The 16,891-nt window shown below is 31.1% G+C and overlaps 1 long non-coding RNA gene across 1 annotated transcript; it reads left to right on the top strand.

Moving 5' to 3' along the window:
* The first annotated feature begins 2,412 nt into the window (after positions 1–2,412).
* LOC112419525 (uncharacterized) lies at positions 2,413–3,399 on the top strand. Its single transcript, XR_003009646.2, has 2 exons — positions 2,413–2,625; positions 3,048–3,399. It is a non-coding gene; the product is annotated as an uncharacterized lncRNA (long non-coding RNA).
* The last annotated feature ends 13,492 nt before the right edge of the window (positions 3,400–16,891 follow it).

Raw genomic sequence — 16,891 nt, 5'->3', positions numbered from 1 at the left:
GTACTTCAAGTGAAAAGGCATGCTTCCTTTTCTTCTTGTGAAGATGTTCAAAGTTTGGCTATGAAGATGGTTCAAACTGAGAAACATTTGGTATTTCCATTAGTCTACAAACTCATTGAGTTGGCTTTGATATTGCCGGTGTCGACAACATCCGTTGAAAGAGCTTTTTCAGCAATGAAGATTATCAAGACTAAATTGCGCAACAAGATTAACAATGAATGGTTAAATGACTTGATGATATGTTACACCGAGCGGGAGATATTCAAATCACTTGATGACATTGATATTATTCGAACATTCACCGCAAAGAAATCTCGGAAAGGGCATTTACCTCCTAATTTTATCTAGCACGCTATTTGCAGGTAATATTCCATCTCTCTTAATTCAAATTGTAATTTTGTTGAAAAAAAGACGAACCTCTTTTTTGATATATTTTTCGTCCAGGCTCTATGAAATTCCTGGCTCCGCCACTGCTTAATACAAAACGAAGTATGTATATCGACCCACTAGAAAACCTTTAAAAGGGATTTTCTAAATCAAATATTAAGGGTAATTTGATTTTAGTAAGACAGTGAGAGCTTATTTAATTAAAAATCTAATTAAATATGTGTAATGTTTAATATCGCTGCTTTGTTTATATAATATGTTTGTAAGTCCATTTTTTTCCTGTCGTTAAACTGTTTATGTTTAATATGTGTTATTAACATCTGTGAGATACAAACTAAAGGGTTTTGGAAAAATAAATCCTGGAGGAAGCAAAAAACAAGATTTCAATCCAACAACTGGGTGATACAAAGCACATTTTTTGAGAGGTATCTCATACGAATGGTTCTTTTATAAATAGGAAAATTGTGAAAGGATCTTCTTAATTTGCTTAAAATAAACCGAGAATATAATTTAGAGAAAGATAGACACCTATGAAGCCCCGATACTTCAAAATGGATGATGTACCGTATTCCCTGCGTATCCTGCATCGATATCTGTCCGATACTTCCCGATACGTATCCGGAGAGTATCCAAATATTAAATTTTATTTTTTTAAAAAATAATTATCCGATACATCCCGATACGCATGGATACTTGTGTTTTAATATAATTTTGGTTTATGTTTTTTTTTTTGGTGTAAAAAATAAAAATAAAAACATTATATTACTATAATATATATACATTTCCTTTATCTTTCTTTGGTGCCAGTACGACCCACACCACACCACACAACCCAATTACATCTTTCCCTTACTAAGAAATTAAGGTTTCAACTTTTTCTTCCAAAGTGGTCACCGTCCACTTTGGCCACCGTCGAACTATCCAAAAGCTTGCTTTAAAGTTTCTTGTGCAACCTTGTTCTTCCTCCTGTTGTGAGTGAAATTTGAGTACTTTCTCTTTTATCCATTCTTTTAAAAGAAACAAAATGGATCCAAAAGGGGTAGAAGATTTGGTTTATGTGCATATTAATCTTCGACTATTGTCAAGGAAAGAAGATCGATATAAGAAAGGACAATCAAGAATGTGGGACATTAGTGGAGATGCACATGAACCGCTTGATGGTGTTGGAATTGAGTTAGCAGAGTTGTCTTTGGATGAACCGGATTTGGAAGTTGATTTGTATCTTGATGATGGGAATGGAGGAGAGGAGATGTAAACGTTAGTTACTTGTTAGTGTTAACTCTTAGTACTGATGTGTTCTTTTTTTGGATATAGTGATTCTTTTTTGGATCGATATAGTATAGCACTAACAAGTTCCTTTTGGATATAGTGTAGCATTGATGTGTAGCACTGATGGTGCTCTTTTTGGTATATATTGCGTATGTAATTGACTAATGACCACTCTCTTAATCGTCAATATTATTTATATTTATATTAATGTGCTACGAGCCTGGTTTCTTGTGTTTGTTAATATACTTGCATATTAAAAAAACGGTTATAATTATATTGCACATTTAATTATATATATTTTTTTATTAACGTATCCCAGCCGTATCGTATCTTGATTTTTGAAATTTCTCCGTATCAGTGCAGTATCGTATCCGTATCGCATCTCGTATCCGGGCTTTATAGATAGACAAAAAAAAATAGATAATGGATCCCACCATCATTAATTATTTATATTTTTTAAAAGTTTGTGTCTTTATCTACTCAAATAGGACAAATTGAGAGGGTCTAAAATGGAGGGGATCCTAACTTGTGAAAATTACCCATTGGATCGGCTTGCAGAGTAACTTCTCTTATATAGTTTAGAAATTTGGATTGTACTACATGCCTTTTCATCAATAAAAATATACATAAAACCAATCATAAATTCCCCCTTATGATTGTAAGTGATTACTTAAGTGTTATGAAGGGCTTGTTCAAAAAAAAAGTGTTATGAAGGGACAAACATAGTATATTTATTTACCTAAGAGTCATTTAATATTAATTCTAAGTTCAAGAAAACTTCTTTACTATTCCATACATGCTAAAAACTATTTCTTTAAGTAATAAAATCATGACATTTATAAATTATAAATATAGAAATCAACTTTATTTGATACATGAAAATGGGGAGAAATATGGCTGATATTGTCAAGTTTATTTATGTTATTATTATCTTTCTTTCCATATTTTTCTTTGCAACGAACCTTGAAGGTATGTCTTTTTTATCCTTTGACAAAATTACATTTTTAGTCTCTTAACTTAATTTTAGATAACAGTTTGGTCCTTTATTTTTTTTTTCATTTCAATTTTGTCCTTTTGATCCATTTACATATGAATTTTTAAGCTTAAAATTCATGATTTTATTTTCTTATAGTCTTTGAGTCTTCAAATCTATTTATCCTCGTCTATGTTTGCATAAGAATATTAGATTTGAAGCTTGAAAATGTATATGAAAATGGACAAAAGTACCAAATTAAAATGAAAAAAGATAAAGAACAAAACTGTTACCTGAAATTAAGTTAAAGGACTAAAACTGCAATTTTGCCTTATCCTTTTTATGTTTTCTCTTATTCAATTTTTACGCAGTTTTATCCCATTTTATTACAATACTTTTAATTAATTTTGTATTATAGCGGGTCCTATATGTCTTGAAGATTTTGATTGCCCAAAAAGTATGTGCTGGCCTAGTTTTAAACCGAGGTGTTCTAACGGATGGTGTGTATGTGATAAAATTATGCCATAGATTCTATGAGTTCCAAACCCAAGAAGGTACACAAGTGCTCTATTGAATAATCAACGAGTTGTGTCATTAAGCAATTGTTTTACGACCCTATTTTTTTTGTTTTCTAGTTTTACGAGCCTTTTAGTTATTGTTTTGTATACTAAGATTACGATATTGATATGAAACAAGGAAGCAAATAATATTAACCTGATTGTATTCATCTCTCTAAATTTTTAAGATATCTTAATGGCCTGTAATTTTTATATCTATCACATTATTTTTCTAGCTTTACACTTGTAAGACCTATAGTTTTGGAATATCTTGTTTCTCTGTCAGATGGAATAAAACATAAGTACAAATTTTTCCCATGACTTGTTAATGTGATTTAAATCAATCGGTAAAGTTTTATCTACTGCTAAAATTTCTTAGGACTGGACAAAATTATCGTTTCCATTGAAGTGCTATCTACAGTGCTATCTAATCCATAGAAAATCGAAACGGGCCGGTTCAAATGGGTTGGCGGGTTTCATGGGTAAAAATTATGGATTGAAGTGGACAAACCGTGGGTCGGTTCGGTTTAAATTTAGTGGCCCAATGGTATCTAAAACCGACCGGCCCAGACATGCATATATTCACAGTTATATATAGAGTAAATAGTCAATTTCCCTCCTGAAATTGTAAGTTTCATCAATTACCCCCTTGAAATTAACAAAACTTCAATTATCCTCCTGAAATTTCACAACGTTAGTCAATTTACCCCCTCCGTCAAATTTTTCTTTTAGTGAACATGACGTTTTGCAAATACCCCCCCTGAAGTTTTGCACTTATGTGCAAAATGCCCCCCAAACTTAAAAATTTATATTATTTTTTTTCTTAAAAACAAACAATTAATAGTTAAATATTAAAACTAACTATTAATTTTGAAATTTGGGAAAACTGCATGCATATATACATCAAAATAGGCTCCAAAATGGGAAAAAATATTTATTTTTTAAAGTGACAATAATGCGATGATTTGTGGATTAATATTAGGGGTTGTGTAGTTTAAATGGTTTGAGCAAATTGTTGAAGGAGTTGAACGAGTTAAAAGACTAAGAAGGTGAAGGAGAAAATATAAATTTAAATCTGATTATTAATTTGTTTATAAACCTCTAAAAATAATAACTTGTCTATTAGAAATAACCATTATTGTCACTTTAAAAATACACATTTTCCCCTATTTTGATGTATATATGTATGTAGTTTTTCCAAACTCCAAAATTAATAGTTAGCTTTAATATTTAACTATTAATTGTTTGTTTTTAAGAAAAAAATAATATAAATTTTTAAGTTTGGGGGGCATTTTGCACATAAGTGCAAAACTTCAGGGGGGTATTTGCAAAACATCATGTTCACTAACAGAAAAATTTAACGGAGGGGTTAAATTGACTAACGTTGTGAAATTTTAGGGGGGTAATTGAAGTTTTGTTAATTTCAGGGGGGTAATTGATGAAACTTACAATTTCAGAGGGGAAATTGACTATTTACTCGTTATATATATAGGGAATGCCAATACACACCCATCTTAATTTTAGAAGGTGTGCATTAGCATCCTACACCTATTTAATTTAGACAAAAATACCCTTTCTCTCTTTTTTAATTGTCCTTAAATGCATACCCTTTATAGTAATTGTACCCCCACATCATAGTTTCTCTCTCCACTCCTCAAATCCTTCACGTGATCCAACCAAAAAAAATTCTTCACACGTGGCTAGCTTGTGTGTTTGTTTGAACTGGAACGTCCATAAGCCATGGAAATTGGAACTCAACGGAGATGATGATGATCCATTCGATGCCAAAAAAACAGATCTTACAAGTTTCTACCCTGGTCGGTCAAAGTAACAAGCTTAGTTGTAGTGATGTCATAAAAAAAAAACCTCACCACACCCCCAACGAGCGTTGGAACGGTGTCGTTTCGCCGGACTACAGTGCCGACCCTTCCATCCTCGTTCCGGAATATCCTTCAACAACGCAGGATGTCGGTGGCGCGTAGGCGGAGATTTTGGAACTCGGTTGTGCCCTGTTGGAGTCACTGCAATAGAAGAGTGGGGCGAGTGGAGGGGATTTTTCTTTTGTAGAGATAAGAGAGAGAAACATATGGGTGGGTCCTATGTAAGACAATTACTACGAAGGACAAGCATTTAAGGACAATTAAAAAAGAGAAGAAGGGTATTTTTTGTCTAAATTAAATAGGAGTAGGATGCTAATGCACACCTTCTAAAATTAATGTGGGTGTGTATTAGCATTCCCATATATATATATATATATATATATATATATATATATATATATATATATGTTTGAATTCTGCTCATTACGTAAACAATATCGTTCATTGTAACGCCCTCTCTAATTATTTGATTATTTTAAATGAGTTTAGAATATACTTATATGATTTGTGTGATTTATATGATTTATTTTGATGAGTGATATTTTGTTATGATATATGTTATATATTTATTAATATAATATATATGTTATTTGGTTTAGAAATATAAATGTTATTTGATTTAGAAATATATAAATGTTATTTGATTTAGAAATATATATATGTTATTTGGTTTAGAAATATAAATGTTATTTGATTTAGAAATATATATATGTTATTTGATTTAGAAATATATATGTGTTATTTGATTTAGAAATATATATGTTATTTGTTATAGAAATACATATGATTTGTTGCAGAAATAAATGTGATTTGTTATAGAAATAAATGTTATTTGTTGTAGAAATACACATGATTTGTTGTAGAAATATATGTTAATTTGTGTAAAGATATATGTTATTTTGTGTAGAAATATATGTTATCTGGTGTAGAAATATATTTCTTATTTGGTGTAGAAATATATATATATATATATATATATATATATATATATGTTATAGAAATATATTTGTTATAGAAATATAATTGTTATTTGTTGTATAAATATTTTATATATATATTAGAATAGAATATTGAGATTTTGGTAGGCAATCTAATATATTTTTGTACTGAATAATATATTTTTGTACTTAATATAATATATTTTGGTACTCAATTGATATATTTAATTACTAGATCTAATAGGTGCATTACTTGTTTCCAAAGTTTCCCACTTATTAGTTGTAAATTATCTCTATAAATAGAGAACTCACACAGTGCATTCTACACACCGAAATTCACAGTTGATATTTCCTGTGCTTTTCTTCTCTTCTCCCTCTTTTGACTTGTGTTGACGAGTCTTTCTTCTTTTTCTACTCCTTTCCGTCCCTTCGGAATTAAAAGTGTTCTTAAGACCATAATCCCTCTTTAGTTTAATATCATTTTAGAGAAGAGAAAGCGGTAGAGTCCTTCGTCGATCAATCCAAAGGTAAGGGTGAGACTAACTTTGCAATTCTATTAAGTATATGAATCAATGGTTAGGTTTAACATGATGTAGGATGAGTTTTTGAGGAATTGAAAAGTAGGTTAAAATTGAAGAATAAATGAATAAACGGTGGAAACTTGTTAAAAAGATGTAGAAACTGTCCTTAGACCTTAGATAATGATTAAGATGATTTGATGATATTTATAATGTTATATAATTAGATATATATTGCATGAATTATGTTTGATGATTGAGATGTTGATGACGTGCATTTGTAATTGTTTTATATGATGATTATCATTATTGATTGATACTATTTTGTAGTTGTGATGAATATGATTTACTTTGATGATATGATTAATGAGAGAATATTATATACTGTGAATTAATGATTAAATGCATTACTTGAAATATTATTGAATGATCAAGATGTTGAAATGAATTGTTATTAAGCTTGATATGAATTGATTATGCTGCTATTGTTATTTAACTAAAGTTGCATGAGTTGTTGTTGATTATCATTTGATATTGTTATATCCTGAGATGTTTATGTGTCGCCATGTTGGTGTTGTTGGTTATGTGAAATATTTATATGCCTTATGTGGAAGATGTTTGATGTTTAAGTTGTTGATGATTCACATTAATATTGTTATGTTGTGAATTGCAATTGATATATTGATATCTCTCTGTTGTTGTGTGACTTGACTGTGCTACTGCTGTTATTTAACTAAGTGCATGATGTCTATATATATGATGAAATGATGACGTTTAGCTCCAAATTATTGGATGCATGATGATATGTTGATTACGATGATTACGGTGTTTTGTTGTTAAGAGTCCATGCATAGCATTTCATTGAGCTTTGTCCTCACCACGATTAGGAGCTTTGTCCTCCGCACGTTTTAGGAGCTTTGTCCTCCGCACGATAAAAGTATATTAATACTTATGATGACGATTGGTACCACATGCATATAAGTGTCTAAGTTGCATTGTCGCATTTGTCGAGTCAAGGTCGTTGTTGATGAATTATCATCTATGAGTTGTCGAGTTGTCTTCTACCCATGTGTTGTTAAAGAAGTACCTACGAAGATTATACGATGTGATTATATGATGTTGACTAAAATATTGCTATGTTGTTTAAGATATTGATTATGATATTGTTATGTTGCTATGTTGTTTAACATGTTGATTATGATACTGTTATGTTGCTACGTTGTTTAAGATATTGATTATGATATTGTTACGTTGCTATGTTGTTTAAGATAATGATTATGATATTGTTAAGTTGTTATGATGTTGTGTATAATTGTTACTATTAAGTGATGAATATGTTGTTCTATATATGATTAATATTATTAAGTGAATATTATGTTATGTTATTGATGATGATCGAATGTTGTGATTACTTGGTAATTGTTTATCAAAGATGCTATGATGTTTAAAATGATATTGTTTAAGATGATTATGTTTAAGATTTATGATGTTGATTATGGTGTTAGTATGTGTTGATTATATTTTCATAAGATGATGAATACGTTGTTGTTATATTAATACAAGAAGATGAATATGTTGTTGTTATATTATTATATTATGAAGAGATGATGTATATATAATTATTATTATTATTAAGTGAATATCATGCTATGTTGTTGTTATATTATTATATTATGACGAGATGATGTATATATAATTATTATTATTATTAAGTGAATATCATGTTACGTTGTTGTTATATTATTATAAGAAAATGTTTATGTTATGATGTAGATAATTATTACTATTAATAAGAGATGATTATATTGTGTTGTTTTAAAGTTATTAGTGATGATGATTACATGATGATATCTATGAGTTGTTAAGTGTACTTGATGATGTTTATGTTAAATTGATAGGTTGTCTTTTATTAATGAATTGATAATGAGATGTTTGATGAATAATTATTATTATGAATTTATGATGTTGTTATGTTGTATATGAATTAGGATTAAGATGTTGTTATGCTATATATGAACTATGACTATGATGTGATGATCTATGTTTGTTACGATTTGGTTAATATGTGTTAAATGATAATTAGAAGTTGGTTGAGTTATTAAGAATTATTACATGAAGAATTATTATTACTAATAGATGAAGTTATTTGTGTTGTTAAATATAATTATTGAATTATATGCTTGATATTATTGTTTTGTGAAATCTCACCCCTTCTGCTTGAAAATGTTGCTCTTCGTATGAGTAACTTGCAGGTATTAATGATTAGTAGGAGTGGTGGCTCAAGTGTCCTTAGGTGCTCTGATACGTAACGGGATGGGAACTTTGTTATTGCTTTCTATTCCTTACGTATTGTTTTTGAAGAATTATGATTATCTTTTTAGAATGGATTTTTATGACATAATTGTAAAGAGGCCTTCGTGCCAAAGACTGTTTAGTTATTGAATAAATCCCGCTGCGAAGTATTAAAGACTTTTTAGTTATTGAATTTTAAAGGATAAATAGTTATTTATACAGTTTATGATTTTAAGAAAAGAATGTGACATTCCGTTTAGGTGAATTACTCTGATTAAATAAATGAAATTTTCACGTTGGAAAAACGGGGTGTTACATTCATTCCCAAAGTAAATGTTCAAAATGCCCCTGCGCATATTAACATGTGTAGCGTGACTTAAGTTGCGCTAGTTATAAGAGGAACGCAACTTAAGTCACGTTACGTGCTGTTATTAGCCCAGACAGAACCTCATCAAGCATCATTTTCAAACACAACACACACACAAATCTCAATTTTCTCTCAAATTATCCAACTCCAAAATTCCTTCAACTTCAAATCAAACAACACTCCAACAACAAGAACAAATAAGCTTTCATTTAAATTATGTTAGTATGATAGATTTTTTCACTTAATCAAGAATTTTTTAGGTTTATTGTTTTGTTAATTTTTTTTTTTTTGCAAGAAATGATAGAATGTTACATGCAAATGAGTTATAGTGCTTAATTGTTATGATGTTTAGATACTAAGTTAGATTTTTTACACTTCGATTAGATTTTTTAGATTTAGGATTTGTTTAATTTTTTTTTTTGGCAAGATATGACCCAATGTTACATGCAAATGAGTAATATTGCTTAATTATTTAGATGTTTGCATGTTTATGTTGTAGTTATCATTTTTAGGGTTTATGTATAATTTGCACTCCAAGTGTTTGATAAAATGTTGGAATGAGTTTTTCATTGATTGTGTTTAATCTCTTATTGTGTAGATTTGAAGTAATGGTCGGGTGGATCGACGTTCATGCAAAATTCAACGGCGGAGAACCTCAGAGGGTGAAGGTTCGGTGCCTTGATGTAACGTTAAGAGGTCTCAAAGATCAACTGAATGAATTCAACCAAGGAGTCAACCCCAGAGACGCAAGGAGGGTGGAATACGTTCGGTATAAACGTCCAACGCTCGACGAGGGGAGAGTATCATTCACTTGGGTGGAGTTAAAGAACGGCGAAAACGTGACGAGCATGTTTTGGGAGTACAGAATGTTCCAGTGGATTGATATGCGGGTAACGTTCCTGAGATCAACTAAAGATATCATCAACAACTTGATTCCGCCAGAAGATCGTCATTAGTTAGGGTAAGATGCATTCCAACTACAACAACTGTCTTACTTCTGAAATGGGGTAATTCAAACTTGCCAAACGGCCATGACTCAGGCATTTCGCCCAGCGTTCATGTTTTTCCTTTGAAAATATTAAATTCTTGTTATGCTGGTTTAGATGAAGGTATTAAGTGTCAAGGAATGAACCTCATTTCATTGGAACTTGAATACCATCATCTAAAGCAAGCCTAACAAAAAATTATTCTTTTCAAATGAAAAACATGAATGCGGGGCGAAATGCTTGAGTCATGTTGTGTTGGCAAGTTTGAATTTTCCCATTCAAAGGTAAGACAATTGTTGTAGTTGGAATGCACATTCCAACTACAACAATTGTCTTACTCTAGATGGGGCAATTCAAACTTGTTAATCGGCAGGACTCCAACATTTGATAAGCGTCTTGAACGCTGGTATTCAAGTGTCAAGGAATGCACCTCATTCTTTTGACACTTGAATAACAACGTTCAAGATGCTGATCAAATATTGGAGTCCTGTTGCTTAGCAAGTTTGAATTTGCCCCATTCAGGGGCAAGACAATTTTTGTAGTTGGAAAGTGCATGTAATGTAATGTTATTGTTGACATACATGTCGTTTTTGTAATGTAACAAAACCTTAATTAGACTTTTTATTTGAATTCACGCTGTCGCAATTTTTATTCGAATTCACGCTGAATTTATTCTAATTTATTTATTGACCTTACTCTAATTTTTAATTCAGTACGCACACAATCAATCATAAAATAAATGCAAGAAATAACAAAAATAAAGAAAAAAATAATAAATATAAAATATCATTTTATTAATATAATTCTTATTACATTTACAATGGGGTAAAACTAAATCTGCGAAAAAATAAAAACCACCATAAAACCTACCTCCCTGGCGTAAAACTAAAAGAAAACCACTAGAAAACCGACCTCCCTAGGGCAAAACTAAAATAAAACCACCATAAAACCTAGCTTCCTGGGGTAAAACTAAATCTGCACATTTAGTTTTACCCAATCTGGTTCTTTTTCGATGAAAGCTGCTCACTACTTATCTTTTCCCCAGCATTCCCACTACTTATCATTCTTTCTCTTTTTACACCAAAATAAAGAAGGAAAAAAAAGGAAAGGAATAAGATTCATGGGGGGGAGAGTGAGGAGGAGAGTGAGAATGTGAGTTGGTGTGAGGAAATGTGAAAGTTTAGAGGTGTATTTATAGGAGGAGATTGTGACATAGGTTATATCTACCATAAATAGGGTGAAAAAACGTGTTAAATCTTAACAAAAACGTGTAAAAACAATTAAAATGCATTGAACAAAGTCAAAAAAATGTGTGTTCTTGAGGCCAGGATTAACACTAGCGCAAGTTAACTCACATCCAGGTTAACACTAGCGTGAGTTAACTCACGCCAGTTTGGCTGGTGGTCAAGAACATGTTTTATGGACTTTGGTCGGTTATTCAACACTTTTATTAAGTTTTACACATTTTTTTTATTGTTTTTTTGACTGGATTTAGTGCATATGAAACCTATGCACTAAATAATTTTCAATTAGGCCTTTATTCTTTTTTTGTTTTGTTACATTTAGTCCTTTATTTTATATTATTTTATTAACTTTATTCTAAATTATTTTATTAACTTTATTCTAATTTTATTTATTAACTTTATTCTGAATTAGTTTATTTACTTTTTTCTAAATTAATTTATTTACTTTATTCTAAATTATTTATGCACTTAAAATAAATATTGATTCGATATTATTCATTAAATAAATACAAATATAAATACAAGTAAATGAACTAAATTAATATTTATTCATTAAATACAAAATTAGAAAATAAAAGCAAATATAAAATAAAAAGGAATGAACAAAATTGATACATATAACAATACCTCATTTTATTAATAGAATTCATACAATATAATAATTGATACACTAATTTATTCGAATTCACTAATTTATTCTACTTATTTTCTCCCTCTTGGGGTAAAAAGTGATCAATCTTCATGGGGTAAAATAGTGAGCAGCCTTCATGGGAAAATACATCATCAACCCTTGGGAGAAGAATCTTTTTACCCACGGTAAAAAGTTTATGGAGTAAAAAAATGCAAATTTAAACTTATCCCAAGGGTCAATCACTTCCCCATGTCGGCTTCTCGCTATTTTACCCCGACGATGATTGATCACTTTTGCCCCCAAAGAGAATATTAAAAAGAAAGAAAGAAGAGAAATAGAGGGAGAGAGTGAGGAGGGGGAGAAAGTGATATGGTGTGAGGAATTAGGGAAGTATGAAGGGGTATTTATAGGTGGGAATGGTAGTATAGATTGTAAACACCATTAATGTGGTCAAAAAAAGTGTAAAATAGTGTTAAAAACGTGTGGATTGAATGTTGAAAAATTGACCACAGACCAAAAAACGTTTGTTCTTCAGTTCTACACCGGCCAACTGGCGCGAGTTAACTCACGCTCAGAATACACTAGCGCAAGTTAAGTCACGCTACGTGACTTAACTTAGGTAAAAAAATACACTAGCGCATGTTAAGTCACGTAGCGTGACTTAACATAGGTAAAAAAAAATACACTATCGCATGTTAACATGCGTAAGGGCATTTTAGACATTTACTTTGAAAATGAGCGATACTATTTAGGTAATGAGCATAATTCTATAAGTTTACACATACTACCCAACATCTCTTGACCCAAATACAAAATTCATTATAAGCCCAACTAAACAAACTTTTAAGAAACAACCATACAAAAAACAATACTCTAGATTCTTCCAATTCTATCTAATATCTCTCGTTTCTATTCTCCCCCACTTTGTTCATCTCCTTCATAACTTCCTTAACCTAAATTACTACTACCGCCTCCATCAAACCCAGATCAATTTCTTCCCTCAACTTGCTTTTCTTTCTCAATCTCAAATTCTTGATTAATCGATATAGTTGCAAAATGCTCTTTTGTTTATTCTCTTGGTATCAGCGACCTCTCTCTTCACTTCCTTTCTTAGCGATTCATGGGGTTTTGATCTCATCATACTCTTCACCATTCTCATATGATCTGATTTTTTTTTCTTTTCTATGGAGTTTCTTTTTATTCTATGCTATTGAATCATTGTACCATTGAATTTTTGTGGAGAACCATAAAATCCTTCTTCTACATTGTTCTATATTGTTATTTTGTTGATTTAATGAACTGAAATGCAAACCGATTGAACTCGCCTGATCCATCACATAAACCGAATAAACCAAAACTGATTAATTTGATGGTATTAACGGACTGAGATGGGTGGCTTATCCTCATCCATGGTTTTATTCGAATTTGGGGTTTTCGCCCTAAATCCAACCAAACTGACCAGTTGTCCTGCCCAAAAAAATTCAACAAACTCGGCGTAACACCCCATATTTCTATTTTATTAAATTAATGAGAGTAAATAGACGATGTTTTATTTATTATTGTGACTGATAGGTGATGAGGATTAATATGATGAGAAAATAGAAGTAGGAGGTGCAGAGTAAAAGTAATAAAATAAGTGGGGGAGGAAGAAGTAAAATTATGGTAAGTTGAGGAGAGAAAAATTAATAATTGCTGAATAGCTCAATTCTCTACTTTAAATAAAGTGATAGAAAATTATAATAACCACTCTTGTTGATCCAGAGAAAAGAAAAGAGGATAAGAGAGCCAAAGACCATGTTTCCGAGAATTCGAGCTAAGGGGGAGAATCTTTGCACTTAGGGTATCTTATTATATGACGGGTGTGTTTATTTCTTAAGATGATGTTGTTATAATGTGAGATTGTGATGAAAGATTTATGATGAACGAATTAAAAGATGAAGTTGAAAGAGAATTGAGGAAAATTAATTTAGGTTTTTGAATTGAGTTTTTTTAGCCTTAAAAGGAGTGGATAATATGGTAGGTTGACGAAGAATTAGTGTTTGAATAATAGGGTAATCACGGGGTGAAGATTAGGGTCGATTTTGGAGAGTATAGGATCAAAAACAGAGTCAAAAAGGGTTCCTCAAGGCAAAATCGCAGCTGAACTACAATTTTGCTGTCACCGTGCGTTTTTTATTGTCTCGGTTTCGACAGTTTAAGTTCTAAATTGGGTTACGTGTCTTCATGAAAGTTGTAGATATGGTTGTTAGCTTTCACTAGCCTTTGGAGGTTTCGACAGTTTAATTTCTAAATTGGGTTAGGTATCTTCATGAAAGTTGTAGATATGAATGTTAGCTTTCACTATCCTTTGGAGGGACTCCATTTAAGCATCTAGAACTCAAGATATGGTCAAAATACTTACACAGGGGTCAACAGGATCTTGGTCTTTCCCCAAGCTTAGGAAACCCAACTTTTCTACCACTTTTTGTTCCGAATTAGGTCTGGGAGTCTTCATGAAAGTTGTAAATATGGATGTTAGATTTCATTTTATTTTGGTTGGACTCCATTTAGATTTTTAGAACTTGATTTATGATTAAAATACCGTACAAGGGTCATGCTGCGTTTTCCATTAAATTTCAGCAAACCCTTTGAGTGGACTTTATAACATCTATGAGAGAATTAGTGAGTTTAAGCAAGCCGTTAGCGTGTAGAGTAAAATTAAGGGTCCTTAAACTATATATATAAACAAGGAAGTTCCTTTAGGAATAAACAGAAGTGATTACCTCAAGGTAATAACGAGTATAAAACATGAACCAGTGATAGTGGCTTAAGACAATAGAAGATTGGAACGATGAAACTATGTATGAAGATAAAATCCTAAACTTAACGAGCCTAAAAAAATATGGGTAAGACATTATGAAGAATGATGAATGGAGTGATAAATATCTTAAGACTGAGAGCGAAGGGTAAGACATGTCACTAGGGAAAAATATGTAGGAAATGGGGATAAAACTAACGATGGATGTATGTTCTAAACATGATGTTGAATTAATGAAGAAGTGATATATATATATATATATATATAATATGTAGATATGATATTAATTAATGAATAGTATGTTAACATTGTAATATGATGAGATATGATGATAGTATAAATGTTATATGACGATGATCAACAATGTAATAAATAATGCTTATGAAAGACTTAAAGGTACAATAGAGAGAGTTGTAAGAGGGTAATTAATGAACTACTAAAGATGAAAATAATAGTAAATTAGAGTATATGATAAATGTAGCGACAAGTATATATAAAGAGCGAGAGCGTAGGAAAGTTGTTAACTTGAACCTAAAAAGAGTCAAGGTATATGGTAATGATAAAGATATGAAGAGGCGTACATAAACAATGATATAGAGATGTAGGTTAAATAAAGGGATATTGTGAGAGATGTATGTCATAGTAAGGATTAGAGGATTGATGAAAATGGGGAGATTGTTAGGATGAAATGTAAATGAAGATAGGGAGTTGTGTATGAAGAAAATGCATGACTTGAGGGGTGGTAAGGGATGTCAGTTAGGATATGAATCAATTAGGAGAGAGTAAGACGAATGACAAAGAAGATAAGGGATAAATGAAAAAAAAAGGGTTTGTTTTAGGAATAGTTCATTAATAAGAGACGAAGATAATAGAAGAACCTTAGAATAATGATTCTAATAACATAAGTTTAAATTAAAGAGTAAATACCCTAAGTAAAACAAATATATCATGTTAGCGGCTTAAGGCAGTAGAAAACTAATAAGCTGAGCCAATATATGAATATAGGAATTTATAAGTGGTAGGTGTAGAGCCAAAATGAAAAAGTAGAATGATGAAGTGGTTTAAGGTAATGAAGATGCTAGGTGAAGAAATAAGACAAAGGTAATTGGAAATAGAAAGGTGTAAGTTAAAGTAAGGGATAATGTTAGAAATAATAATAATGGTGAAATAACGATCTTAAGTTAAGATGAATAGAGTGTATATGATAGATGATGCTGGGAGAATTGATAAAACGAAATATAGCGGGAATATAAAGTCGTATGTTAAGTAATGAATGATGTTAGGGGTAATTATAGTGATGAGACAAGATAATAAATCACTTTAGAGATAAAGAATAATGAGGTAATGATGATGAGGATGGTTCAAGTTATAATTGACGATCAAAGAGAAACATAGTATTACGTTATGAAATAGTTGTGACGGAGAGTAAAGACTCTGCTCATGGTGAGATAGAATTAGTTCCCTATATGATCATTAATGATGAAACGAAATAATAAGGCATAAAGTTATTTTAAAGAGGGGAATAATTGTGATAGATGTAACGACAATGATGAGGGGGAATCTTAATTAAGAACAAATATGGGAATGTTGTTGTTAGGATGAAATGTGTTGTGCATGAGAATAGTTGTGACTGTAACACCCCGTTTTCCCAACATAAAAATTTCATTTAAAATAATCAGAGTAATCATCACAAACGGAATGTCACACTTCATAAAAATCATAAATGGAATAATTAACTAATTGTCCTTCAAAAATCAACAACATATTAATTCAATACTTCGCAACGGAATTTATTTAACATCTAAAAGTAGTCTTGGCACGAAGGCCTCATCAAACATCTCATAAAAATCCAATTAACAACTTAATTAGGTAAATTCATAAGCAATACGTAAGGAATAGAAAAGCATGCAACAAAGTTCCCATCTCGTTACGTATCAGAGCACCTAAAGACACAGTGAGGGATAGCCACTCACGACAGCAATCAACAACTACTTATTCTCGATCACCTGCAAGTTACTCATACGAAGAGCAACATTTCCAAGCAGAAGGGGT

The sequence above is a fragment of the Medicago truncatula genome, chromosome 2 (genome assembly GCF_003473485.1).
Source record: "Medicago truncatula cultivar Jemalong A17 chromosome 2, MtrunA17r5.0-ANR, whole genome shotgun sequence".
In the NCBI taxonomy this organism is placed as follows: domain Eukaryota; kingdom Viridiplantae; phylum Streptophyta; class Magnoliopsida; order Fabales; family Fabaceae; genus Medicago; species Medicago truncatula.
This window is presented reverse-complemented; position numbering and strand designations above follow the sequence as displayed.